The sequence below is a fragment of the Pelobates fuscus genome, chromosome 1 (genome assembly GCF_036172605.1).
Source record: "Pelobates fuscus isolate aPelFus1 chromosome 1, aPelFus1.pri, whole genome shotgun sequence".
NCBI classification, from domain to species: Eukaryota; Metazoa; Chordata; class Amphibia; order Anura; family Pelobatidae; genus Pelobates; species Pelobates fuscus.
In genome coordinates this window covers 129,296,064-129,323,408 of record NC_086317.1, presented here as the reverse complement: position 1 = coordinate 129,323,408, position 27,345 = coordinate 129,296,064, and the positions used below count along the sequence as shown (strand labels likewise).

The window sequence follows — 27,345 nt, the reverse complement described above, 5'->3', positions numbered from 1 at the left end:
AAGGGGGGGGGGGAGGGTGGAAGGAGTAGGTTCAATCCGTAGTAGCGTGTTATGATTATAGGTAAGTTTCATAAAATTAAATTTAAACTATAAGTGGTGGAAATCAAGGTGCCGCAAGCATCTTCCCCAAGCCATAACCGGCCCCGACGAAGATGAAGTCACAGGCGGGGTTCCGGGGTAAGTCCCCTTTCCTCTCCCCTAGTCTCCGATTCCGCTGTTTATCCACGGGGCCCAGACCCTATCAAACTTTTTAGTAGTGCCTCTAACTAGCGCCGTCAGCTTATCCATAAGGAAAGCGTCCTTGATCTTTTGTACGACTACGTCGACTGGGGGGGTATCGGTCTGGAGCCACACTTGGGCCAGGGCTCTTCTGGCTGCTAAGTTCACTTTGTGCAATAGGTTTTGTTCCACTCTGGGCCAGTCGTCAAGAGGTCTGGCCAGGAGGAATACCCATGGGTCTAACTTAAGCTCTCTATCAAAAATATCCTTCAAAAGTCCTACCACCCGTTTCCAAAAGTTCTGTGCTGCAGGGCATTCCCACCACATATGTATGTAGGATCCTTTCCGGCCGCAGCCTCTCCAGCACAGGTCCGTGGGTGTTTTGCGCATTTTATATAACTTCACCGGGGTGGTATACCACCGAAAGATGGTTTTATATGCCTGTTCCTGCATGGAGACACATATAGACGAACAGGCTGCTGCCTCCCAGATTTCCTGCCAGTCGACGCCTTCCAATTCCTCCCCCAGGTCCGCTTCCCACTGAGATATATATGTGAGGTCACCCCATTCCGTCGTGTGTGTACTCAGGTGTGTGTACAGGATGGAGATGAGGCTCCTGGGAAACCGTTCTTTGAGGCACATGGACTCGAAGAAGGTTGGCCGGCTCAGTGCACTAGCTTTAATCATAGGGGCCTGGGCGAAGTCTCTCACCTGGAGGTAGCGAAAGAAGTCGGCGGGGCGTAGGGTAGCCCTAGTCTTAAGTTCGTCAAACGTAATAACAGAGCCGCCTTCATAGAGGTGGCAGAGGCGCTGTACCCCTGTGCCTTCGATACCCCTAACAATCTTACTGACCCTGGCTGACCCACTTCCGTCTATGAGGGCGTTAACGGGTGTCCTAGCTGACTATAGTAGACTGGCAGGATACAAAGTAAACATGCCTAAATCTTGCGCATTACCTATTTGCATGCCTGACCCTGACATAACCTCCATAGGCGACACATACCAGATTCGCTCAGCTAGGGATCATATAAAATATTTGGGGGTATGGTTAACGGCAGACCCTGCTCGACTATTCACACAAAATTATACGCCTCTGATCCGCACGTTAATGACGGATATGGAGAAATGGCTGGATAAACCGATCTCATGGATCGGCAGAATCCACTCGGTGAAGATGAACATTCTCCCTAGGATTTTGTTCTTGTTCCAGGCCCTCTCAGTTACAGTAACCAAATCAGACCTGGGCGCACTCCAACAGGCAATAGGGAAATTCATCTGGCAGAACAGGAGACCCAGGACCTCTCGGAACGTTCTCTATCGAGCGAAGACGAGAGGAGGCCTGGGTCTCCCTAGGACACCCGTTAACGCCCTCATAGACGGAAGTGGGTCAGCCAGGGTCAGTAAGATTGTTAGGGGTATCGAAGGCACAGGGGCACAGAGGTTGTTAGCCGTTGGCACTGTGGTTACAGCGGAGCTCTAGCCAGACACGTCCAGCTCGCTCGGCTGCAGACCACGCCCCCCCGTGTTAGTTGTTTTTAAGACAAGCCTTAGTGTTATGCACTACACATCGGGGGAAAAAATGTGTGCTTTTTTCCTGTTGATTTTGCCGTCAAGTGTCAGGGCAAATAGGTTCTCTTTGCCGAGGTGAGGAAAAGACATGGTGTGCTCTTGTTTTCTGGACTCAATCAAAATAATTTTGATTTGAGCTCTAATTTGTGTTATTTTTACAGTTACAGATTGGGGATGATAATAATGTGAATTTTTGTTTGTGTTAGTTGTTTTTAAGACAAGCCTTAGTGTTATGCACTACACATCGGGGGGGAAAATGTGTGCTTTTTTCCTGTCGATTTTGCCGTCAAGTGTCAGGGCAAATTGGTTCTCTTTGCCGAGGTGAGGAAAAGACATGGTGTGCTCTTGTTTTCTGGACTCAATAAAAATAATTTTGATTTGAGCTCTAATTTGCGTTATTTTTACAGTTACAGATTGGGGATGATAATAATGTGAATTTTTGTTTGAATAAGTTGTTTTTAAGACAAGCATTATTGTTATGCTATAGGTATCAATGGGAAAAATGGTGCTTATTTCCAACTTGTGGAACTGCCATGAATGCGACTCTGTGCGACTCTTATGGTGTAAAAATTCCCTGGACCCTCCATTAAAATAGCCTTGCAAATAAATGACGGTTGACTAACACAAACAGTAACGTGAGTTTACAAAGTTCTCTGAGGAACAGAGTTTTGTAGAAAAGTCGACGAAGATGGGATTCGAACCCATGCGTGCAGAGCACAATGGATTAGCAGTCCATCGCCTTAACCACTCGGCCACCTCGTCTGACGGTGGCGCACGCATGCTGTTTGACGCAGTCGGTGAAGTGCACGGTGGCCGTATCTCTAATTTGTGTTATTTTTACAGTTACAGATTGGGGATGATAATAATGTGAATTTTTGTTTGTGTTAGTTGTTTTTAAGACAAGCCTTAGTGTTATGCACTACACATCGGGGGGGAAAATGTGTGCTTTTTTCCTGTCGATTTTGCCGTCAAGTATCAGGGCAAATTGGTTCTCTTTGCCGAGGTGAGGAAAAGACATGGTGTGCTCTTGTTTTCTGGACTCCATCAAAATAATTTTGATTTGAGCTCTAATTTGCGTTATTTTTACAGTTACAGATTGGGGATGATAATAATGTGAATTTTTGTTTGAATAAGTTGTTTTTAAGACAAGCATTATTGTTATGCTATAGGTATCAATGGGAAAAATGGTGCTTATTTGCAACTTGTGGAACTGCCATGAATTTGTGCCTATTTATGGTGTAAAAATTCCCTGGACCCTCCATTAAAATATCCTTGCAAATAAATGACGGTTGACTAACACAGACAGTAACGTGAGTTTACAAAGTTCTCTGAGGAACAGAGTTTTGTAGAAAAGTCGACGAAGATGGGATTCGAACCCATGCGTGCAGAGCACAATGGATTAGCAGTCCATCGCCTTAACCACTCGGCCACCTCGTCTGACAGTGGCGCACGCATGCTGTTTGACGCAGTCGGTGAAGTGCACGGTGGCCGTATCTCTAATTTGTGTTATTTTTACAGTTACAGATTGGGGATGATAATAATGTGAATTTTTGTTTGTGTTAGTTGTTTTTAAGACAAGCCTTAGTGTTATGCACTACACATCGGGGGGAAAAATGTGTGCTTTTTTCCTGTCGATTTTGCCGTCAAGTGTCAGGGCAAATTGGTTCTCTTTGCCGAGGTGAGGAAAAGACATGGTGTGCTCTTGTTTTCTGGACTCAATCAAAATAATTTTGATTTGAGCTCTAATTTGCGTTATTTTTACAGTTACAGATTGGGGATGATAATAATGTGAATTTTTGTTTGAATAAGTTGTTTTTAAGACAAGCATTATTGTTATGCTATAGGTATCAATGGGAAAAATGGTGCTTATTTCCAACTTGTGGAACTGCCATGAATGCGACTCTGTGCCTATTTACGGTGTAAAAATTCCCTGGACCCTCCATTAAAATAGCCTTGCAAATAAATGATGGTTGACTAACAGAGACAGTAACGTGAGTTTACAATGTTCTCTGAGGATTAGAGTTTTGTAGAAAAGTCGACGAAGATGGGATTCGAACCCATGCGTGCAGAGCACAATGGATTAGCAGTCCATCGCCTTAACCACTCGGCCACCTCGTCTGACAGTGGTGCACGCATGCTGTTAGACGCAGTCGGTGAAGTGCACGGTGGCCGTATCTCTAATTTGTGTTATTTTTACAGTTACAGATTGGGGATGATAATAATGTGAATTTTTGTTTGTGTTAGTTGTTTTTAAGACAAGCCTTAGTGTTATGCACTACACATCGGGGGGAAAAATGTGTGCTTTTTTCCTGTCGATTTTGCCATCAAGTGTCAAGGCAAATTGGTTCTCTTTGCCGAGGTGAGGAAAAGACATGGTGTGCTCTTGTTTTCTGGACTCAATCAAAATAATTTTGATTTGAGCTCTAATTTGCGTTATTTTTACAGTTACAGATTGGGGATGATAATAATGTGAATTTTTGTTTGAATAAGTTGTTTTTAAGACAAGCATTATTGTTATGCTATAGGTATCAATGGGAAAAATGGTGCTTATTTCCAACTTGTGGAACTGCCATGAATGCGACTCTGTGCCTATTTATGGTGTAACAATTCCCTGGACCCTCCATTAAAATAGCCTTGCAAATAAATGACGGTTGACTAACACAGACAGTAACGTGAGTTTACAAAGTTCTCTGAGGAACAGAGTTTTGTAGAAAAGTCGACGAAGATGGGATTCGAACCCATGCGTGCAGAGCACAATGGATTAGCAGTCCATCGCCTTAACCACTCGGCCACCTCGTCTGACAGTGGCGCACGCATGCTGTTTGACGCAGTCGGTGAAGTGCACGGTGGCCGTATCTCTAATTTGTGTTATTTTTACAGTTACAGATTGGGGATGATAATAATGTGAATTTTTGTTCGTGTTAGTTGTTTTTTTTTTTTTTTTAAATTCTTTATTTATACACAAGGTAAGGTAACCACAGGCACGTGGAAGCAGTATAAAGAGATACAGAGTGCAATAACATTGTCTCACATATATAAACCTTTAGACCATGAACATACAATGGTTTTGAAAACATTACGTTAAAGAAAGCAGAAATATTAATCAGTCCACAGTTTTCATAACTCGTGAGAGTTCCGTTGTTATAAATGCATGAACATGTGTGGAGTTACACCTCGTTGTTTTTTATTTTAGTAATATAGGAAGATAACAGTCCTCCTCTGTACACCTCTCAGGTCTACATAAATCCCTAGCTTGTTAGAGCAGTGGGCCTCGGTTTTTCGTCTAAAAAGCCAATGAATCCCAGTTCTATATACAAGACTAGTTGGTTTACATGATATCTTTGACCTCGTATCATTTGTGGGCGACGCCCTAGGCATTGGATCGGCATGTATGCGATATAGTGTCCAAAGCATTCAGTAGGCGATGTCACCTAGATAGGGGACGTAGCGATGATAAGGCCTGGTGTACATGGAGTCGGACGTAGAAAGGTTAGAGAAGATAGGGTGAAGGAACTCAGTGAGAAGAGGGGGAGGGTGCGGGGAAGGAAAAGGGGGGGGGGAGGGTGGAAGGAGTAGGTTCAATCCGTAGTAGCGTGTTATGATTATAGGTAAGTTTCATAAAATTAAATTTAAACTATAAGTGGTGGAAATCAAGGTGCCGCAAGCATCTTCCCCAAGCCATAACCGGCCCCGACGAAGATGAAGTCACAGGCGGTGTTCCGGGGTAAGTCCCCTTTCCTCTCCCCTAGTCTCCGATTCCGCTGTTTATCCACGGGGCCCAGACCCTATCAAACTTTTTAGTAGTGCCTCTAACTAGCGCCGTCAGCTTATCCATAAGGAAAGCGTCCTTGATCTTTTGTACGACTACGTCGACTGGGGGGGGTATCGGTCTGGAGCCACACTTGGGCCAGGGCTCTTCTGGCTGCTAAGTTCACTTTGTGCAATAGGTTTTGTTCCACTCTGGGCCAGTCGTCAAGAGGTCTGGCCAGGAGGAATACCCATGGGTCTAACTTAAGCTCTCTATCAAAAATATCCTTCAAAAGTCCTACCACCCGTTTCCAAAAGTTCTGTGCTGCAGGGCATTCCCACCACATATGTATGTAGGATCCTTTCCGGCCGCAGCCTCTCCAGCACAGGTCCGTGGGTGTTTTGCGCATTTTATATAACTTCACCGGGGTGGTATACCACCGAAAGATGGTTTTATATGCCTGTTCCTGCATGGAGACACATATAGACGAAGAGGCTGCTGCCTCCCAGATTTCCTGCCAGTCGACGCCTTCCAATTCCTCCCCCAGGTCCGCTTCCCACTGAGATATATATGTGAGGTCACCCCATTCCGTCGTGTGTGTACTCAGGTGTGTGTACAGGATGGAGATGAGGCTCCTGGGAAACCGTTCTTTGAGGCACATGGACTCGAAGAAGGTTGGCCGGCTCAGTGCACTAGCTTTAATCATAGGGGCCTGGGCGAAGTCTCTCACCTGGAGGTAGCGAAAGAAGTCGGCGGGGCGTAGGGTAGCCCTAGTCTTAAGTTCGTCAAACGTAATAACAGAGCCGCCTTCATAGAGGTGGCAGAGGCGCTGTACCCCTGTGCCTTCGATACCCCTAAAATCCCTAGCGTTTAATCCTGGTGGAAATGCTGTGTTTCTCAAGAAGGGAGTTAGGGGGGAAAGTCGGGGTGACAAACCATATTTGGTTGATGTGGTGTCCCAAAGTCTCAGAGAGTTCGCAATAGCCGGGCATTCGATGTGTGTCGATGGTCTACGGTCCCTTGGGACCCACATCAGAAATTGAGGCAAGTCTGGTCCCGTGAGGGATGATTCCAAGTCCACCCACCGCCGTTCCCCTGGAGGGGAATGCCATAAGGCTATCTGTGTAAGTTGCGCTGCTTGGTAATAGAAGTACAAATTAGGGAGACCCAGGCCTCCTCTCGTCTTCGCTCGATAGAGAACGTTCCGAGAGGTCCTGGGTCTCCTGTTCTGCCAGATGAATTTCCCTATTGCCTGTTGGAGTGCGCCCAGGTCTGATTTGGTTACTGTAACTGAGAGGGCCTGGAACAAGAACAAAATCCTAGGGAGAATGTTCATCTTCACCGAGTGGATTCTGCCGATCCATGAGATCGGTTTATCCAGCCATTTCTCCATATCCGTCATTAACGTGCGGATCAGAGGCGTATAATTTTGTGTGAATAGTCGAGCAGGGTCTGCCGTTAACCATACCCCCAAATATTTTATATGATCCCTAGCTGAGCGAATCTGGTATGTGTCGCCTATGGAGGTTATGTCAGGGTCAGGCATGCAAATAGGTAATGCGCAAGATTTAGGCATGTTTACTTTGTATCCTGCCAGTCTACTATAGTCAGCTAGGACACCCGTTAACGCCCTCATAGACGGAAGTGGGTCAGCCAGGGTCAGTAAGATGTCGTCGGCGAAACCCGACACAACGTACTGATGGCCCCCCACCGAAATCCCATGGATGTCCGGGTTGTCTCGTATTGTCTGCAGAAGGGGTTCTAGGGAGAGGATAAACAGCAGGGGAGACAAAGGGCATCCCTGTCTGGTGCCGTTTCCCAGGCCAAAGGGTGTCACCTTCGCCCCCGATATGTGAACCCGTGCTTTAACATTTGTATACATTGCTTGAACCGCAGTTATAAATGAGTCTGGCAGGCCAAAGTGTCGAAGGACTTCGAAAAGATAGGGCCATTTTACCCTATGAAAGGCCTTCTCGGCGTCAAGGGATAGAAACAATGTTGGGATCTTCCTATTCGTTTGCCTCCAAATGAGGTCAATGTTCCGCCGGGTATTTTCAAAAAGCTGCCGGCCAGGTACGAAACCAACCTGGTCAGAGTGTATCAGTTTTGTCAAGAAGGGGTTTAGTCGGTTGGCCAAGACCTTCGCCAAGATCTTGGAGTCGTGGTTGATCAGCGAGATCGGGCGGAAGCTGCCCGGGTCGAGATCATCCTTGCCCGGTTTAGGTAACAATACCACGTCCGCCAATGACATGTCCCGGTCCGGGGCGCCACCCCCCATGAGGTTGTTAAACCACGACTCCAAGTAAGGTACTAGCTCCTCTCGGAAAGCTTTGTAATAACTGCCCTCGAAACCGTCTGGACCTGGAGCTTTATTACCTTTCAGCATTGAAATTGCAACGTTTATCTCATCGGTAGTTATGCGTGCTCCGAGAGTCGCCGATTCACCGGCTTGCAGTTTTGGCAAAGTGAGACGAGACAGAAAGGCATGGGCATCGTCCACTTCCCGTTGAGGGTCTGAAGCAGTCCCGTTGGAATGGTTGTATAAGTTAGAGTAATATTCCGTGAAGACCCCTGCAATCTCAGTGGGGTCTGTACAGATTTTACCCGAAGCGTCTTTGATACGCGTGATATGCGAGTGTCCCTGTCTCGGGCGTAGGGCCCTGGCCAACAGAGTATCCATTTTATTGGATTTCTCATAAAAGGTCCGTCTGGACCAAGTCACGGCCCTAGCCGTGTCATCTATGAGTGTGTCGCGGACCGAGGATCTCAATCTCTGCACTTCCGCTAGCGTGTCTGGCGACTGGAGGGCCTTATGCTTTTCTTCTGCTTTCCCTAATGCCTCCAGCTGTGCAGACAGCAGTTGCGTTTTGTGTCTTTTCTTTACTGTGGCCTCGCGAATCAATATACCCCTAATGACCGCTTTGTGTGCGGCCCATACCGTAGCCGGTCTTACGCCAGCACACGCGTTTCTTGCGAAATATTCGAGCAGTTCTTTGCGGACAATCTCCACTATAACCGGGTCCTGTAGTAAAGAGGTGTTTAACTTCCAGGACCACGGGGAGGCCGCACACAACCTATCCAAAGTCAGCGTGACCTCCGCGTGGTCTGACCAGGTGATGGAACCGATAGCAGTGCCCGAAACCCTGGACGCGGCACAGGAATTAATCAGGAATGAGTCTATCCTAGAGTAAGTTTTGTGAGGTGCTGAGTAAAATGTATAATCTCGACCATCGGGGTGGTGTGCTCTCCAGATATCAATGAGGCCTGTGCGGTGTAGGAAGGTGCGGAGCAATTTGTCCTGGCGACCACTCCCGTGAGACCTCGGGAGTCCGTCGCGCGGGCTTCTGTCCGCCGCAGGGCATGGGGTGGCGTTAAAGTCGCCCCCCACGATTACCATGCCGTGAGGCAGACCGTTTACGACCTGGGTCATGTTGTCCCAGAAGTCCACAGAGGGATCGTTAGGGGCGTAAATATTTATAATATGGATGGCGTGAGAATACAGAGTTCCGGATATTAAAACAAAACGGCCACTCGGGTCCGCTGTGACAGTACCTACCCGAAGCGGGCATCTATGGTGTAAAAGCACCGCCACCCCATTCCTTTTGTTTAATGCCCTTGCTTCGTGGGTAGTCCTGTAAGTGTGGTCCCTGAGATTGAACTTCGCCGATTTCGGAATATGTGTCTCCTGCAGGAGTGCTATGTCCGGATTTAAACGCTTAAGTTCCCTAAACATGAGGCGACGTTTATTCGGTGCGTTTAAGCCTTTGACGTTCAGGGATAATAGTTTCAAGGGCATTGATAGTGAATGAGGGAGAGGCTGAACCCACTGGCCATTTTCACCAAATACCGGTGATAGACGGGTGGTATACAGAGTGTTATCTTAGAGTGTCTATCTATGCCCCCTGTGTCAGGGCCGAGCTCTGAGTCACCGCAGATTGAACCAACACCTCCTTCCAAAGAGGGTACCATAAAGCAGGGGGAAGGAGGGGGAGAAGGGCAAAAAGGGTAGAAGGGAGAAGGAAAAAGAAAAGTAAAAACAGAGAGAAAGAACAACGTATATAACAAACCCCTGGTCTTATTCGTAGCCAGGGACGAGTGGGGGCCTTGTATAGGCTCCCCCGGAGTCCACATAAGGCTCCAGAGTCGCCCAGACATAGACCAACGAAAAAATGGGCACCAACAGGGTGCCTAGACGATTAACTTTTGCATGAAAAACGATGTAACAATGGGCGAGATGTCTCGCGATCCCGCCAAGGCCAGCCCGGACCCACGGTCCAACAGAGGAGCCCCAACCCCGCCCCACCCCCCAGTCCCGTGGAAGACTCCGCATTCCCCCCCACCCCCGATCCCAGAGGGGATAACCCCCACCGACGGGGTCAGTGGGCGGGGGGGGGGGGGAGGAACAGCTAAAAAAATGCACCCCGGAGCAGGATGGGCGGTCCCGAGGGCAAGGGGCGCACGGTGAGGGGGGAGGGGGGGGGGAGGCAGATAAGACCCGGGAATTGCCAGCGGGTCAGAATCAGGGCAGAGCCCGTAGGAAAATATAACGCAAGATAACATGAGGCAGCGAACCTGGGGCGTCTAACCGCCTAAGGAGAGGTGTACAAAAAGTAAAATGATTTATCCCACCCGCCACCCCAAGGGGGTATCGCCTCCCTCGTACTAAAACTAGGGGGGGAACAGGTTCAATAGGGTGCATTGCATAAAACGGGGGGAGGGGAGAGGAGGTCATCGGTCACTGGGGCCGAGTTGCCGTATAGGCCCGATAATAAGAGGCGGAGAGATACCCCCTGCACGTCCCGGCTCTAACCCCCCAAGCTCCGTAAACCTGGTATACACGATAGGGAAATCCCGACATAATTATCGCTTAGCGTAAAAATAACCATGCAAAATCGAACACCGCTAGCTCCCTCCTCCCCCACCCCCTGAATGAAAATCAAGGTGTCCCGGGTATAAAACATCAGATCAGAGCATATCAAATAACGACCATTAAAAGTAGTGAGTATGCCCACGGCCGCCGTAAGTTTGCGATAGTCAATCAAGAAGAGCCGTTCGCCATCATACCTTTGAACACTCCCTTCCCCGGGGTCACAAAGGTGTAGACAGGGTAAGGGCCGAGTTAGGAGAGACGGTATGGGGGTGCAATAACGTACATATGGGAGTGGGAGAAATCCCTAGCCCACCCCAATACTAGTGCCCCCCCCCCCGATGGAAGGAAGAAAAACGTTTCTGGGCAACTCTATAAGGGGCTCCCGGATCCCGGGTGAAAAACAAAAGTGGGGAGGATGAGGGATTCCCGCAATCCCCCTCCCAAACAATAAGGGCCCACCCGGAAAAGCTCACCGCTCTGGGCCGCCGGCCGCTCACCCAATGCCGAGTTAGAGGATCTGAAATCATTCGCCTGCCGTGTACCACTCCCGAGGTAAGGCAGGGAGGACCTCCGCCGAAGACCTCAGGACCGCGAAACCCTCCGGTATACGAATCCCGAGCTCCGACAGGAATGCAGCCGGATCGCCATCAGCCTGGAGAACTTTCGTGCGACCATTTTTGAAGGCCAATAGTCGAAAAGGGTGACCCCATGCGTATTTAATGGATTCTTGTTGTAAGATTTCCGTAACAGGACGCCAGTCTCGTCTTTTCTTCAAGGTAGCAGGGGTTAAGTCCTGATACAAAGCAAGGTCTGTCCCGTTATATATAATTGGGCCTTCCCTGCCACGTTTCATTAATGCTTCCTTTGTCTGGAAGGACAGAAATTTAATAATTACGTCTCTCGGTCTCTTATCGTCCGCCCTCCTGGCACGAAGCGCCCAGTGAGCCCGCTCGATGTGCCATAGGTGTTCTGGCACATCGGGGAGAAGCGGTTTAAAGATCCTCGAGACCACTTCCACCAGGGACCCCTCTCCCTCCTGTTCCGGAAGGCCACGGAGACGGATATTATTCCGTCGCGACCTGTTACCAAGGTCATCTATCGCCGCTGCTGCCATCTGCAGTTGGGACGTTAAGGAGTTTATTTGTGCAGCTGACTCGTTGTGGGCCTGTACTGTAGACTCCATCCTTTGTTCGAGAGCCGCCGTCCTCGTACCCAGGGCCTGGATTTCGGCCTTCACTTCCGTCGTAGTGCGGACAATTTCTGTGGCCAGGTATGTGCGTACCTCCGATAGTTTGGCCAATATTTGGCTGGCCTCCGAGTCCAATGTCCCTGCAGCAGCACCGCCGCCGGGGCTCGCAGGAGAGGTAGGTGTCCCCAGGCCGTCCCGACCGCCATCTTGGGTGGATAGCCTCGCGGCTCGTGAGGCCGCAAACATATCGGGGACTGAAGTCACCGATTCCAAGGGTTTTTTCACCGGTCTTCTTTGGTTCCTTTTTTCCATCCCGGTCCCCCGTACTGGTGAGTCGGAAAATGTATCGAAAAATATCGAATTTCAGCCTTTGTTAGCCGTTGGCACTGTGGTTACAGCAGAGCTCTAGCCAGACACGTCCAGCTCGCTCGGCTGCAGACCACGCCCCCCCGTGTTAGTTGTTTTTAAGACAAGCCTTAGTGTTATGCACTACACATCGGGGGAAAAAATGTGTGCTTTTTTCCTGTTGATTTTGCCGTCAAGTGTCAGGGCAAATAGGTTCTCTTTGCCGAGGTGAGGAAAAGACATGGTGTGCTCTTGTTTTCTGGACTCAATCAAAATAATTTTGATTTGAGCTCTAATTTGTGTTATTTTTACAGTTACAGATTGGGGATGATAATAATGTGAATTTTTGTTTGTGTTAGTTGTTTTTAAGACAAGCCTTAGTGTTATGCACTACACATCGGGGGGGAAAATGTGTGCTTTTTTCCTGTCGATTTTGCCGTCAAGTGTCAGGGCAAATTGGTTCTCTTTGCCGAGGTGAGGAAAAGACATGGTGTGCTCTTGTTTTCTGGACTCAATAAAAATAATTTTGATTTGAGCTCTAATTTGCGTTATTTTTACAGTTACAGATTGGGGATGATAATAATGTGAATTTTTGTTTGAATAAGTTGTTTTTAAGACAAGCATTATTGTTATGCTATAGGTATCAATGGGAAAAATGGTGCTTATTTCCAACTTGTGGAACTGCCATGAATTTGTGCCTATTTATGGTGTAAAAATTCCCTGGACCCTCCATTAAAATAGCCTTGCAAATAAATGACAGTTGACTAACACAGACAGTAACGTGAGTTTACAAAGTTCTCTGAGGAACAGAGTTTTGTGGAAAAGTCGACGAAGATGGGATTCGAACCCATGCATGCAGAGCACAATGGATTAGCAGTCCATCGCCTTAACCACTCGGCCACCTCGTCTGACAGTGGTGCACGCATGCTGTTAGACGCAGTCGGTGAAGTGCACGGTGGCCGTATCTCTAATTTGTGTTATTTTTACAGTTACAGATTGGGGATGATAATAATGTGAATTTTTGTTTGTGTTAGTTGTTTTTAAGACAAGCCTTAGTGTTATGCACTACACATCGGGGGGAAAAATGTGTGCTTTTTTCCTGTCGATTTTGCCGTCAGGTGTCAAGGCAAATTGGTTCTCTTTGCCGAGGTGAGGAAAAGACATGGTGTGCTCTTGTTTTCTGGACTCAATCAAAATAATTTTGATTTGAGCTCTAATTTGCGTTATTTTTACAGTTACAGATTGGGGATGATAATAATGTGAATTTTTGTTTGAATAAGTTGTTTTTAAGACAAGCATTATTGTTATGCTATAGGTATCAATGGGAAAAATGGTGCTTATTTCCAACTTGTGGAACTGCCATGAATGCGACTCTGTGCCTATTTATGGTGTAACAATTCCCTGGACCCTCCATTAAAATAGCCTTGCAAATAAATGACGGTTGACTAACACAGACAGTAACGTGAGTTTACAAAGTTCTCTGAGGAACAGAGTTTTGTAGAAAAGTCGACGAAGATGGGATTCGAACCCATGCGTGCAGAGCACAATGGATTAGCAGTCCATCGCCTTAACCACTCGGCCACCTCGTCTGACAGTGGCGCACGCATGCTGTTTGACGCAGTCGGTGAAGTGCACGGTGGCCGTATCTCTAATTTGTGTTATTTTTACAGTTACAGATTGGGGATGATAATAATGTGAATTTTTGTTTGTGTTAGTTGTTTTTAAGACAAGCCTTAGTGTTATGCACTACACATCGGGGGGAAAAATGTGTGCTTTTTTCCTGTCGATTTTGCCGTCAAGTGTCAGGGCAAATTGGTTCTCTTTGCCGAGGTGAGGAAAAGACATGGTGTGCTCTTGTTTTCTGGACTCAATCAAAATAATTTTGATTTGAGCTCTAATTTGCGTTATTTTTACAGTTACAGATTGGGGATGATAATAATGTGAATTTTTGTTTGAATAAGTTGTTTTTAAGACAAGCATTATTGTTATGCTATAGGTATCAATGGGAAAAATGGTGCTTATTTGCAACTTGTGGAACTGCCATGAATGCGACTCTGTGCCTATTCATGGTGTAAAAATTCCCTGGACCCTCCATTAAAATAGCCTTGCAAATAAATGACTGTTGACTAACACAGACAGTAACGTGAGTTTACAAAGTTCTCTGAGGAACAGAGTTTTGTAGAAAAGTCGACGAAGATGGGATTCGAACCCATGCGTGCAGAGCACAATGGATTAGCAGTCCATCGCCTTAACCACTCGGCCACCTCATCTGACAGTGGCGCACGCATGCTGTTTGACGCAGTCGGTGAAGTGCACGGTGGCCGTATCTCTAATATGTGTTATTTTTACAGTTACATATTGGGGATGATAATAATGTGAATTTTTGTTTGTGTTAGTTGTTTTTAAGACAAGCCTTAGTGTTATGCACTACACATCGGGGGGGAAAATGTGTGCTTTTTTCCTGTCGATTTTGCCGTCAAGTGTCAGGGCAAATTGGTTCTCTTTGCCGAGGTGAGGAAAAGACATGGTGTGCTCTTGTTTTCTGGACTCAATCAAAATAATTTTGATTTGAGCTCTAATTTGCGTTATTTTTACAGTTACAGATTGGGGATGATAATAATGTGAATTTTTGTTTGAATAAGTTGTTTTTAAGACAAGCATTATTGTTATGCTATAGGTATCAATGGGAAAAATGGTGCTTATTTCCAACTTGTGGAACTGCCATGAATGCGACTCTGTGCCTATTTATGGTGTAAAAATTCCCTGGACCCTCCATTAAAATAGCCTTGCAAATAAATGACGGTTGACTAACACAGACAGTAACGTGAGTTTACAAAGTTCTCTGAGGAACAGAGTTTTGTAGAAAAGTCGACGAAGATGGGATTCGAAACCATGCGTGCAGAGCACAATGGATTAGCAGTCCATCGCCTTAACCACTCGGCCACCTCGTCTGACAGTGGTGCACGCATGCTGTTTGTCGCAGTCGGTGAAGTGCACGGTGGCCGTATCTCTAATTTGTGTTATTTTTACAGTTACAGATTGGGGATGATAATAATGTGAATTTTTGTTTGTGTTAGTTGTTTTTAAGACAAGCCTTAGTGTTATGCACTACACATCGGGGGGAAAAATGTGTGCTTTTTTCCTGTCGATTTTGCCATCAAGTGTCAGGGCAAATTGGTTCTCTTTGCCGAGGTGAGGAAAAGACATGGTGTGCTCTTGTTTTCTGGACTCCATCAAAATAATTTTGATTTGAGCTCTAATTTGCGTTATTTTTACAGTTACAGATTGGGGATGATAATAATGTGAATTTTTGTTTGAATAAGTTGTTTTTAAGACAAGCATTATTGTTATGCTATAGGTATCAATGGGAAAAATGGTGCTTATTTGCAACTTGTGGAACTGCCATGAATTTGTGCCTATTTATGGTGTAAAAATTCCCTGGACCCTCCATTAAAATAGCCTTGCAAATAAATGACAGTTGACTAACACAGACAGTAAAGTGAGTTTACAAAGTTCTCTGAGGAACAGAGTTTTGTAGAAAAGTCGACGAAGATGGGATTCAAACCCATGCGTGCAGAGCACAATGGATTAGCAGTCCATCGCCTTAACCACTCGGCCACCTCGTCTGACAGTGGCGCACACATGCTGTTTGACGCAGTCGGTGAAGTGCACGGTGGCCGTATCTCTAATTTGTGCTATTTTTACAGTTACAGATTGGGGATTATAATAATGTGAATTTTTGTTTGTGTTAGTTGTTTTTAATACAAGCCTTAGTGTTATGCACTACACATCGGGGGGAAAAATGTGTGCTTTTTTCCTGTCGATTTTGCCGTCAAGTGTCAGGGCAAATTGGTTCTCTTTGCCGAGGTGAGGAAAAGACATGGTGTGCTCTTGTTTTCTGGACTCAATCAAAATAATTTTGATTTGAGCTCTAATTTGCGTTATTTTTACAGTTACAGATTGGGGATGATAATAATGTGAATTTTTGTTTGAATAAGTTGTTTTTAAGACAAGCATTATTGTTATGCTATAGGTATCAATGGGAAAAATGGTGCTTATTTCCAACTTGTGGAACTGCCATGAATGCGACTCTGTGCCTATTTATGGTGTAAAAATTCCCTGGACCCTCCATTAAAATAGCCTTGCAAATAAATGACGGTTGACTAACACAGACAGTAACATGAGTTTACAAAGTTCTCTGAGGAACAGAGTTTTGTAGAAAAGTCGATGAAGATGGGATTCGAACCCATGCGTGCAGAGCACAATGGATTAGCAGTCCATCGCCTTAACCACTCGGCCACCTCGTCTGACAGTGGCGCACGCATGCTGTTTGTCGCAGTCGGTGAAGTGCACGGTGGCCGTATCTCTAATTTGTGTTATTTTTACAGTTACAGATTGGGGATGATAATAATGTGAATTTTTGTTTGTGTTAGTTGTTTTTAAGACAAGCCTTAGTGTTATGCACTACACATCGGGGGGAAAAATGTGTGCTTTTTTCCTGACGATTTTGCCGTCAAGTGTCAGGGCAAATTGGTTCTCTTTGCCGAGGTGAGGAAAAGACATGGTGTGCTCTTGTTTTCTGAACTCCATCAAAATAATTTTGATTTGAGCTCTAATTTGCGTTATTTTTACAGTTACAGATTGGGGATGATAATAATGTGAATTTTTGTTTGAATAAGTTGTTTTTAAGACAAGCATTATTGTTATGCTATAGGTATCAATGGGAAAAATGGTGCTTATTTCCAACTTGTGGAACTGCCATGAATGCGACTCTGTGCCTATTTATGGTGTAAAAATTCCCTGGACCCTCCATTAAAATAGCCTTGCAAATAAATGACGGTTGACTAACACAGACAGTAACGTGAGTTTACAAAGTTCTCTGAGGAACAGAGTTTTGTAGAAAAGTCGACGAAGATGGGATTTGAACCCATGCGTGCAGAGCACAATGGATTAGCAGTCCATCGCCTTAACCACTCGGCCACCTCGTCTGACAGTGGCGCACGCATGCTGTTTGACGCAGTCGGTGAAGTGCACGGTGGCCGTATCTCTAATTTGTGTTATTTTTACAGTTACAGATTGGGGATGATAATAATGTGAATTTTTTTTGTGTTAGTTGTTTTTAAGACAAGCCTTAGTGTTATGCACTACACATCGGGGGGAAAAATGTGTGCTTTTTTCCTGTCGATTTTGCCGTCAAGTGTCAGGGCAAATTGGTTCTCTTTGCCGAGGTGAGGAAAAGACATGGTGTGCTCTTGTTTTCTGGACTCCATCAAAATAATTTTGATTTGAGCTCTAATTTGCGTTATTTTTACAGTTACAGATTGGGGATGATAATAATGTGAATTTTTGTTTGAATAAGTTGTTTTTAAGACAAGCATTATTGTTATGCTATAGGTATCAATGGGAAAAATGGTGCTTATTTGCAACTTGTGGAACTGCCATGAATTTGTGCCTATTTATGGTGTAAAAATTCCCTGGACCCTCCATTAAAATAGCCTTGCAAATAAATGACAGTTGACTAACACAGACAGTAAAGTGAGTTTACAAAGTTCTCTGAGGAACAGAGTTTTGTAGAAAAGTCGACGAAGATGGGATTCGAACCCATGCGTGCAGAGCACAATGGATTAGCAGTCCATCGCCTTAACCACTCGGCCACCTCGTCTGACAGTGGCGCATGCATGCTGTTTGACGCAGTCGGTGAAGTGCACGGTGGCCGTAACTAATAATTTGTGTTATTTTTACAGTTACAGATTGGGGATGATAATAATGTGAATTTTTGTTTGTGTTAGTTGTTTTTAAGACAAGCCTTAGTGTTATGCACTACACATCGGGGGGAAAAATGTGTGCTTTTTTCCTGTCGATTTTGCCGTCAAGTGTCAGGGCAAATTGGTTCTCTTTGCCGAGGTGAGGAAAAGACATGGTGTGCTCTTGTTTTCTGGACTCAATCAAAATAATTTTGATTTGAGCTCTAATTTGCGTTATTTTTACAGTTACAGATTGGGGATGATAATAATGTGAATTTTTGTTTGAATAAGTTGTTTTTAAGACAAGCATTATTGTTATGCTATAGGTATCAATGGGAAAAATGGTGCTTATTTCCAACTTGTGGAACTGCCATGAATGCGACTCTGTGCCTATTTATGGTGTAAAAATTCCCTGGACCCTCCATTAAAATAGCCTTGCAAATAAATGACGGTTGACTAACACAGACAGTAACGTGAGTTTACAAAGTTCTCTGAGGAACAGAGTTTTGTAGAAAAGTCGACGAAGATGGGATTCGAACCCATGCGTTCAGAGCACAATGGATTAGCAGTCCATCGCCTTAACCACTCGGCCACCTCGTCTGACAGTGGCGCACGCATGCTGTTTGACGCAGTCGGTGAAGTGCACGGTGGCCGTATCTCTAATATGTGTTATTTTTACAGTTACATATTGGGGATGATAATAATGTGAATTTTTGTTTGTGTTAGTTGTTTTTAAGACAAGCCTTAGTGTTATGCACTACACATCGGGGGGGAAAATGTGTGCTTTTTTCCTGTCGATTTTGCCGTCAAGTGTCAGGGCAAATTGGTTCTCTTTGCCGAGGTGAGGAAAAGACATGGTGTGCTCTTGTTTTCTGGACTCAATCAAAATAATTTTGATTTGAGCTCTAATTTGCGTTATTTTTACAGTTACAGATTGGGGATGATAATAATGTGAATTTTTGTTTGAATAAGTTGTTTTTAAGACAAGCATTATTGTTATGCTATAGGTATCAATGGGAAAAATGGTGCTTATTTCCAACTTGTGGAACTGCCATGAATGCGACTCTGTGCCTATTTATGGTGTAAAAATTCCCTGGACCCTCCATTAAAATAGCCTTGCAAATAAATGACGGTTGACTAACACAGACAGTAACGTGAGTTTACAAAGTTCTCTGAGGAACAGAGTTTTGTAGAAAAGTCGACGAAGATGGGATTCGAACCCATGCGTTCAGAGCACAATGGATTAGCAGTCCATCGCCTTAACCACTCGGCCACCTCGTCTGACAGTGGCGCACGCATGCTGTTTGACGCAGTCGGTGAAGTGCACGGTGGCCGTATCTCTAATATGTGTTATTTTTACAGTTACATATTGGGGATGATAATAATGTGAATTTTTGTTTGTGTTAGTTGTTTTTAAGACAAGCCTTAGTGTTATGCACTACACATCGGGGGGGAAAATGTGTGCTTTTTTCCTGTCGATTTTGCCGTCAAGTGTCAGGGCAAATTGGTTCTCTTTGCCGAGGTGAGGAAAAGACATGGTGTGCTCTTGTTTTCTGGACTCAATCAAAATAATTTTGATTTGAGCTCTAATTTGCGTTATTTTTACAGTTACAGATTGGGGATGATAATAATGTGAATTTTTGTTTGAATAAGTTGTTTTTAAGACAAGCATTATTGTTATGCTATAGGTATCAATGGGAAAAATGGTGCTTATTTCCAACTTGTGGAACTGCCATGAATGCAACTCTGTGCCTATTTATGGTGTAAAAATTCCCTGGACCCTCCATTAAAATAGCCTTGCAAATAAATGACGGTTGACTAACACAGACAGTAACGTGAAATTACAAAGTTCTCTGAGGAACAGAGTTTTGTAGAAAAGTCGACGAAGATGGGATTCGAACCCATGCGTGCAGAGCACAATGGATTAGCAGTCCATCGCCTTAACCACTCGGCCACCTCGTCTGACAGTGGCGCACGCATGCTGTTTGACGCAGTCGGTGAAGTGCACGGTGGCCGTATCTCTAATTTGTGTTATTTTTACAGTTACAGATTGGGGATGATAATAATGTGAATTTTTGTTTGTGTTAGTTGTTTTTAAGACAAGCCTTAGTGTTATGCACTACACATCGGGGGGAAAAATGTGTGCTTTTTTCCTGTCGATTTTGCCGTCAAGTGTCAGGGCAAATTGGTTCTCTTTGCCGAGGTGAGGAAAAGACATGGTGTGCTCTTGTTTTCTGGACTCAATCAAAATAATTTTGATTTGAGCTCTAATTTGCGTTATTTTTACAGTTACAGATTGGGGATGATAATAATGTGAATTTTTGTTTGAATAAGTTGTTTTTAAGACAAGCATTATTGTTATGCTATAGGTATCAATGGGAAAAATGGTGCTTATTTCCAACTTGTGGAACTGCCATGAATGCGACTCTGTGCCTATTTATGGTGTAAAAATTCCCTGGACCCTCCATTAAAATAGCCTTGCAAATAAATGACGGTTGACTAACACAGACAGTAACGTGAGTTTACAAAGTTCTCTGAGGAACAGAGTTTTGTAGAAAAGTCGACGAAGATGGGATTCGAACCCATGCGTGCAGAGCACAATGGATTAGCAGTCCATCGCCTTAACCACTCGGCCACCTCGTCTGACAGTGGCACACGCATGCTGTTTGACGCAGTCGGTGAAGTGCACGGTGGCCGTATCTCTAATTTGTGTTATTTTTACAGTTACAGATTGGGGATGATAATAATGTGAATTTTTGTTTGTGTTAGTTGTTTTTAAGACAAGCCTTAGTGTTATGCACTACACATCGGGGGGAAAAATGTGTGCTTTTTTCCTGTCGATTTTGCCGTCAAGTGTCAGGGCAAATTGGTTCTCTTTGCCGAGGTGAGGAAAAGACATGGTGTGCTCTTGTTTTCTGGACTCAATCAAAATAATTTTGATTTGAGCTCAAATTTGCGTTATTTTTACAGTTACAGATTGGGGATGATAATAATGTGAATTTTTGTTTAAATAAGTTGTTTTTAAGACAAGCATTATTGTTATGCTATAGGTATCAATGGGAAAACTGGTGCTTATTTCCAACTTGTGGAACTGCCATGAATGCGACTCTGTGCCTATTTATGGTGTAAAAATTCCCTGGACCCTCCATTAAAATAGCCTTGCAAATAAATGACAGTTGACTAACACAGACAGTAACGTGAGTTTACAAAGTTCTCTGAGGAACAGAGTTTTGTAGAAAAGTCGTGCTTTTTTCCTGTCGATTTTGCCGTCAAGTGTCAGGGCAAATTGGTTCTCTTTGCCGAGGTGAGGAAAAGACATGGTGTGCTCTTGTTTTCTGGACTCAATCAAAATAATTTTGATTTGAGCTCTAATTTGTGTTATTTTTACAGTTACAGATTGGGGATGATAATAATGTGAATTTTTGTTTGTGTTAGTTGTTTTTAAGACAAGCCTTAGTGTTATGCACTACACATCGGGGGGAAAAATGTGTGCTTTTTTCCTGTCGATTTTGCCGTCAAGTGTCAGGGCAAATTGGTTCTCTTTGCCGAGGTGAGGAAAAGACATGGTGTGCTCTTGTTTTCTGGACTCAATCAAAATAATTTTGATTTGAGCTCTAATTTGCGTTATTTTTACAGTTACAGATTGGGGATGATAATAATGTGAATTTTTGTTTGAATAAGTTGTTTTTAAGACAAGCATTATTGTTATGCTATAGGTATCAATGGGAAAACTGGTGCTTATTTCCAACTTGTGGAACTGCCATGAATGCGACTCTGTGCCTATTTATGGTGTAAAAATTCCCTGCACCCTCCATTAAAATAGCCTTGCAAATAAATGACGGTTGATTAACACAGACAGTAACGTGAGTTTACAAAGTTCTCTGAGGAACAGAGTTTTGTAGAAAAGTCGACGAAGATAGGATTCGAACCCATGCGTGCAGAGCACAATGGATTAGCAGTCCATCGCCTTAACCACTCGGCCACCTCGTCTGACAGTGGCGCACGCATGCTGTTTGACGCAGTCGGTGAAGTGCACGGTGGCCGTATCTCTAATTTGTGTTATTTTTACAGTTACAGATTGGGGATGATAATAATGTGAATTTTTGTTTGTGTTAGTTGTTTTTAAGACAAGCCTTAGTGTTATGCACTACACATCGGGGGGAAAAAATGTGTGCTTTTTTCCTGTCGATTTTTCCGTCAAGTGTCAGGGCAAATTGGTTCTCTTTGCCGAGGTGAGGAAAAGACATGGTGTGCTCTTGTTTTCTGGACTCAATCAAAATAATTTTGATTTGAGCTCTGATTTGCGTTATTTTTACAGTTACAGATTGGGGATGATAATAATGTGAATTTTTGTTTGAATAAGTTGTTTTTAAGACAAGCATTATTGTTATGCTATAGGTATCAATGGGAAAAATGGTGCTTATTTCCAACTTGTGGAACTGCCATGAATGCGACTCTGTGCCTATTTATGGTGTAAAAATTCCCTGGACCCTCCATTAAAATAGCCTTGCAAATAAATGACAGTTGACTAACACAGACAGTAACGTGAGTTTACAAAGTTCTCTGAGGAACAGAGTTTTGTAGAAAAGTCGTGCTTTTTTCCTGTCGATTTTGCCGTCAAGTGTCAGGGCAAATTGGTTCTCTTTGCCGAGGTGAGGAAAAGACATGGTGTGCTCTTGTTTTCTGGACTCAATCAAAATAATTTTGATTTGAGCTCTAATTTGTGTTATTTTTACAGTTACAGATTGGGGATGATAATAATGTGAATTTTTGTTTGTGTTAGTTGTTTTTAAGACAAGCCTTAGTGTTATGCACTACACATCGGGGGAAAAATGTGTGCTTTTTTCCTGTCGATTTTGCCGTCAAGTGTCAGGGCAAATTGGTTCTCTTTGCCGAGGTGAGGAAAAGACATGGTGTGCTCTTGTTTTCTGGACTCAATCAAAATAATTTTGATTTGAGCTCTGATTTGCGTTATTTTTACAGTTACAGATTGGGGATGATAATAATGTGAATTTTTGTTTGAATAAGTTGTTTTTAAGACAAGCATTATTGTTATGCTATAGGTATCAATGGGAAAAATGGTGCTTATTTCCAACTTGTGGAACTGCCATGAATGCGACTCTGTGCCTATTTATGGTGTAAAAATTCCCTGCACCCTCCATTAAAATAGCCTTGCAAATAAATGACGGTTGACTAACACAGACAGTAACGTGAGTTTACAAAGTTCTCTGAGGAACAGAATTTTGTAAAAAAGTCGACGAAGATAGGATTCGAACCCATGCGTGCAGAGCACAATGGATTAGCAGTCCATCGCCTTAACCACTCGGCCACCTCGTCTGACAGTGGCGCACGCATGCTGTTTGACGCAGTCGGTGAAGTGCACGGTGGCCGTATCTCTAATTTGTGTTATTTTTACAGTTACAGATTGGGGATGATAATAATGTGAATTTTTGTTTGTGTTAGTTGTTTTTAAGACAAGCCTTAGTGTTATGCACTACACATCGGGGGGAAAAATGTGTGCTTTTTTCCTGTCGATTTTGCCGTCAAGTGTCAGGGCAAATTGGTTCTCTTTGCCGAGGTGAGGAAAAGACATGGTGTGCTCTTGTTTTCTGGACTCAATCAAAATAATTTTGATTTGAGCTCAAATTTGCGTTATTTTTACAGTTACAGATTGGGGATGATAATAATGTGAATTTTTGTTTAAATAAGTTGTTTTTAAGACAAGCATTATTGTTATGCTATAGGTATCAATGGGAAAACTGGTGCTTATTTCCAACTTGTGGAACTGCCATGAATGCGACTCTGTGCCTATTTATGGTGTAAAAATTCCCTGGACCCTCCATTAAAATAGCCTTGCAAATAAATGACAGTTGACTAACACAGACAGTAACGTGAGTTTACAAAGTTCTCTGAGGAACAGAGTTTTGTAGAAAAGTCGTGCTTTTTTCCTGTCGATTTTGCCGTCAAGTGTCAGGGCAAATTGGTTCTCTTTGCCGAGGTGAGGAAAAGACATGGTGTGCTCTTGTTTTCTGGACTCAATCAAAATAATTTTGATTTGAGCTCTAATTTGTGTTATTTTTACAGTTACAGATTGGGGATGATAATAATGTGAATTTTTGTTTGTGTTAGTTGTTTTTAAGACAAGCCTTAGTGTTATGCACTACACATCGGGGGGAAAAATGTGTGCTTTTTTCCTGTCGATTTTGCCGTCAAGTGTCAGGGCAAATTGGTTCTCTTTGCCGAGGTGAGGAAAAGACATGGTGTGCTCTTGTTTTCTGGACTCAATCAAAATAATTTTGATTTGAGCTCTAATTTGTGTTATTTTTACAGTTACAGATTGGGGATGATAATAATGTGAATTTTTGTTTGTGTTAGTTGTTTTTAAGACAAGCCTTACTGTTATGCACTACACATCGGGGGGAAAAATGTGTGCTTTTTTCCTGTCGATTTTGCCGTCAAGTGTCAGGGCAAATTGGTTCTCTTTGCCGAGGTGAGGAAAAGACATGGTGTGCTCTTGTTTTCTGGACTCAATCAAAATAATTTTGATTTGAGCTCTAATTTGTGTTATTTTTACAGTTACAGATTGGGGATGATAATAATGTGAATTTTTGTTTGTGTTAGTTGTTTTTAAGACAAGCCTTAGTGTTATGCACTACACATCGGGGGAAAAATGTGTGCTTTTTTCCTGTCGATTTTGCCGTCAAGTGTCAGGGCAAATTGGTTCTCTTTGCCGAGGTGAGGAAAAGACATGGTGTGCTCTTGTTTTCTGGACTCAATCAAAATAATTTTGATTTGAGCTCTGATTTGCGTTATTTTTACAGTTACAGATTGGGGATGATAATAATGTGAATTTTTGTTTGAATAAGTTGTTTTTAAGACAAGCATTATTGTTATGCTATAGGTATCAATGGGAAAAATGGTGCTTATTTCCAACTTGTGGAACTGCCATGAATGCGACTCTGTGCCTATTTATGGTGTAAAAATTCCCTGCACCCTCCATTAAAATAGCCTTGCAAATAAATGACGGTTGACTAACACAGACAGTAACGTGAGTTTACAAAGTTCTCTGAGGAACAGAGTTTTGTAGAAAAGTCGACGAAGATGGGATTCGAACCCATGCATGCAGAGCACAATGGATTAGCAGTCCATCGCCTTAACCACTCGGCCACCTCGTCTGACAGTGGCGCACGCATGCTGTTAGACACAGTCGGTGAAGTGCACGGTGGCCGTATCTCTAATTTGTGTTATTTTTACAGTTACAGATTGGGGATGATAATAATGTGAATTTTTGTTTGTGTTAGTTGTTTTTAAGACAAGCCTTAGTGTTATGCACTACACATCGGGGGGGAAAATGTGTGCTTTTTTCCTGTCGATTTTGCCGTCAAGTGTCAGGGCAAATTGGTTCTCTTTGCCGAGGTGAGGAAAAGACATGGTGTGCTCTTGTTTTCTGGACTCAATCAAAATAATTTTGATTTGAGCTCTAATTTGCGTTATTTTTACAGTTACAGATTGGGGATGATAATAATGTGAATTTTTGTTTGAATAAGTTGTTTTTAAGACAAGCATTATTGTTATGCTATAGGTATCAATGGGAAAAATGGTGCTTATTTCCAACTTGTGGAACTGCCATGAATGCGACTCTGTGCCTATTTATGGTGTAAAAATTCCCTGGACCCTCCATTAAAATAGCCTTGCAAATAAATGACAGTTGACTAACACAGACAGTAACGTGAGTTTACAAAGTTCTCTGATGAACAGAGTTATGTAAAAAAGTCGACGAAGATGGGATTCGAACCCATGCATGCAGAGCACAATGGATTAGCAGTCCATCGCCTTAACCACTCGGCCACCTCGTCCGACAGTGGCGCACGCATGCTGTTAGAAGCAGTCGGTGAAGTGCACGGTGGCCGTATCTCTAATTTGTGTTATTTTTACAGTTACAGATTGGGGATGATAATAATGTGAATTTTTGTTTGTGTTAGTTGTTTTTAAGACAAGCCTTAGTGTTATGCACTACACATCGGGGGGAAAAATGTGTGCTTTTTTCCTGTCGATTTTGCCGTCAAGTGTCAGGGCAAATTGGTTCTCTTTGCCGAGGTGAGGAAAAGACATGGTGTGCTCTTGTTTTCTGGACTCAATCAAAATAATTTTGATTTGAGCTCTAATTTGCGTTATTTTTACAGTTACAGATTGGGGATGATAATAATGTGAATTTTTGTTTGAATAAGTTGTTTTTAAGACAAGCATTATTGTTATGCTATAGGTATCAATGGGAAAAATGGTGCTTATTTCCAACTTGTGGAACTGCCATGAATGCGACTCTGTGCCTATTTATGGTGTAAAAATTCCCTGGACCCTCCATTAAAATAGCCTTGCAAATAAATGACAGTTGACTAACACAGACAGTAACGTGAGTTTACAAAGTTCTCTGAGGAACAGAGTTTTGTAGAAAAGTCGACGAAGATGGGATTCGAACCCATGCATGCAGAGCACAATGGATTAGCAGTCCATCGCCTTAACCACTCGGCCACCTCGTGTGACAGTGGCGCACGCATGCTGTTAGACGCAGTCGGTGAAGTGCACGGTGGCCGTATCTCTAATTTGTGTTATTTTTACAGTTACAGATTGGGGATGATAATAATGTGAATTTTTGTTTGTGTTAGTTGTTTTTAAGACAAGCCTTAGTGTTATGCACTACACATCGGGGGGAAAAAATGTGTGCTTTTTTCCTGTCGATTTTGCCGTCAAGTGTCAGGGCAAATTGGTTCTCTTTGCCGAGGTGAGGAAAAGACATGGTGTGCTCTTGTTTTCTGGACTCAATCAAAATAATTTTGATTTGAGCTCTAATTTGCGTTATTTTTACAGTTACAGATTGGGGATGATAATAATGTGAATTTTTGTTTGAATAAGTTGTTTTTAAGACAAGCATTATTGTTATGCTATAGGTATCAATGGGAAAAATGGTGCTTATTTCCAACTTGTGGAACTGCCATGAATGCGACTCTGTGCCTATTTATGGTGTAAAAATTCCCTGGACCCTCCATTAAAATAACCTTGCAAATAAATGACGGTTGACTAACACAGACAGTAACGTGAGTTTACAAAGTTCTCTGAGGAACAGAGTTTTGTAGAAAAGTCGACGAAGATGGGATTCGAACCCATGCGTGCAGAGCACAATGGATTAGCAGTCCATCGCCTTAACCACTCGGCCACCTCGTCTGACAGTGGCGCACGCATGCTGTTAGACGCAGTCGGTGAAGTGCACGGTGGCCGTATCTCTAATTTGTGTTATTTTTACAGTTACAGATTGGGGATGATAATAATGTGAATTTTTGTTTGTGTTAGTTGTTTTTAAGACAAGCCTTAGTGTTATGCACTACACATCGGGGGGAAAAATGTGTGCTTTTTTCCTGTCGATTTTGCCGTCAAGTGTCAGGGCAAATTGGTTCTCTTTGCCGAGGTGAGGAAAAGACATGGTGTGCTCTTGTTTTCTGGACTCAATCAAAATAATTTTGATTTGAGCTCTAATTTGCGTTATTTTTACAGTTACAGATTGGGGATGATAATAATGTGAATTTTTGTTTGAATAAGTTGTTTTTAAGACAAGCATTATTGTTATGCTATAGGTATCAATGGGAAAACTGGTGATTATTTCCAACTT

The 27,345-nt window shown here is 43.5% G+C and overlaps 10 non-coding genes across 10 annotated transcripts; all 10 read right to left on the bottom strand.

The window, feature by feature from the left end:
- Window positions 1-2,468: 2,468 nt before the first annotated feature.
- Window positions 2,469-2,550, bottom strand: TRNAS-GCU (transfer RNA serine (anticodon GCU)). The gene has a single exon. It is a non-coding gene; the product is annotated as a tRNA-Ser (tRNA).
- A 593-nt stretch (window positions 2,551-3,143) lies between these two features.
- Window positions 3,144-3,225, bottom strand: TRNAS-GCU (transfer RNA serine (anticodon GCU)). Its single transcript has one exon. It is a non-coding gene; the product is annotated as a tRNA-Ser (tRNA).
- Window positions 3,226-3,824: 599 nt separating this feature from the next.
- TRNAS-GCU (transfer RNA serine (anticodon GCU)) lies at window positions 3,825-3,906 on the bottom strand. The gene has a single exon. It is a non-coding gene; the product is annotated as a tRNA-Ser (tRNA).
- A 599-nt stretch (window positions 3,907-4,505) lies between these two features.
- TRNAS-GCU (transfer RNA serine (anticodon GCU)) lies at window positions 4,506-4,587 on the bottom strand. Its single transcript has one exon. It is a non-coding gene; the product is annotated as a tRNA-Ser (tRNA).
- Window positions 4,588-13,447: 8,860 nt separating this feature from the next.
- TRNAS-GCU (transfer RNA serine (anticodon GCU)) lies at window positions 13,448-13,529 on the bottom strand. The gene has a single exon. It is a non-coding gene; the product is annotated as a tRNA-Ser (tRNA).
- Window positions 13,530-16,846: 3,317 nt separating this feature from the next.
- Window positions 16,847-16,928, bottom strand: TRNAS-GCU (transfer RNA serine (anticodon GCU)). Its single transcript has one exon. It is a non-coding gene; the product is annotated as a tRNA-Ser (tRNA).
- A 592-nt stretch (window positions 16,929-17,520) lies between these two features.
- Window positions 17,521-17,602, bottom strand: TRNAS-GCU (transfer RNA serine (anticodon GCU)). Its single transcript has one exon. It is a non-coding gene; the product is annotated as a tRNA-Ser (tRNA).
- Window positions 17,603-19,564: 1,962 nt separating this feature from the next.
- Window positions 19,565-19,646, bottom strand: TRNAS-GCU (transfer RNA serine (anticodon GCU)). The gene has a single exon. It is a non-coding gene; the product is annotated as a tRNA-Ser (tRNA).
- Window positions 19,647-20,245: 599 nt separating this feature from the next.
- Window positions 20,246-20,327, bottom strand: TRNAS-GCU (transfer RNA serine (anticodon GCU)). Its single transcript has one exon. It is a non-coding gene; the product is annotated as a tRNA-Ser (tRNA).
- Window positions 20,328-26,821: 6,494 nt separating this feature from the next.
- On the bottom strand, window positions 26,822-26,903 carry TRNAS-GCU (transfer RNA serine (anticodon GCU)). The gene has a single exon. It is a non-coding gene; the product is annotated as a tRNA-Ser (tRNA).
- Window positions 26,904-27,345: the final 442 nt, after the last annotated feature.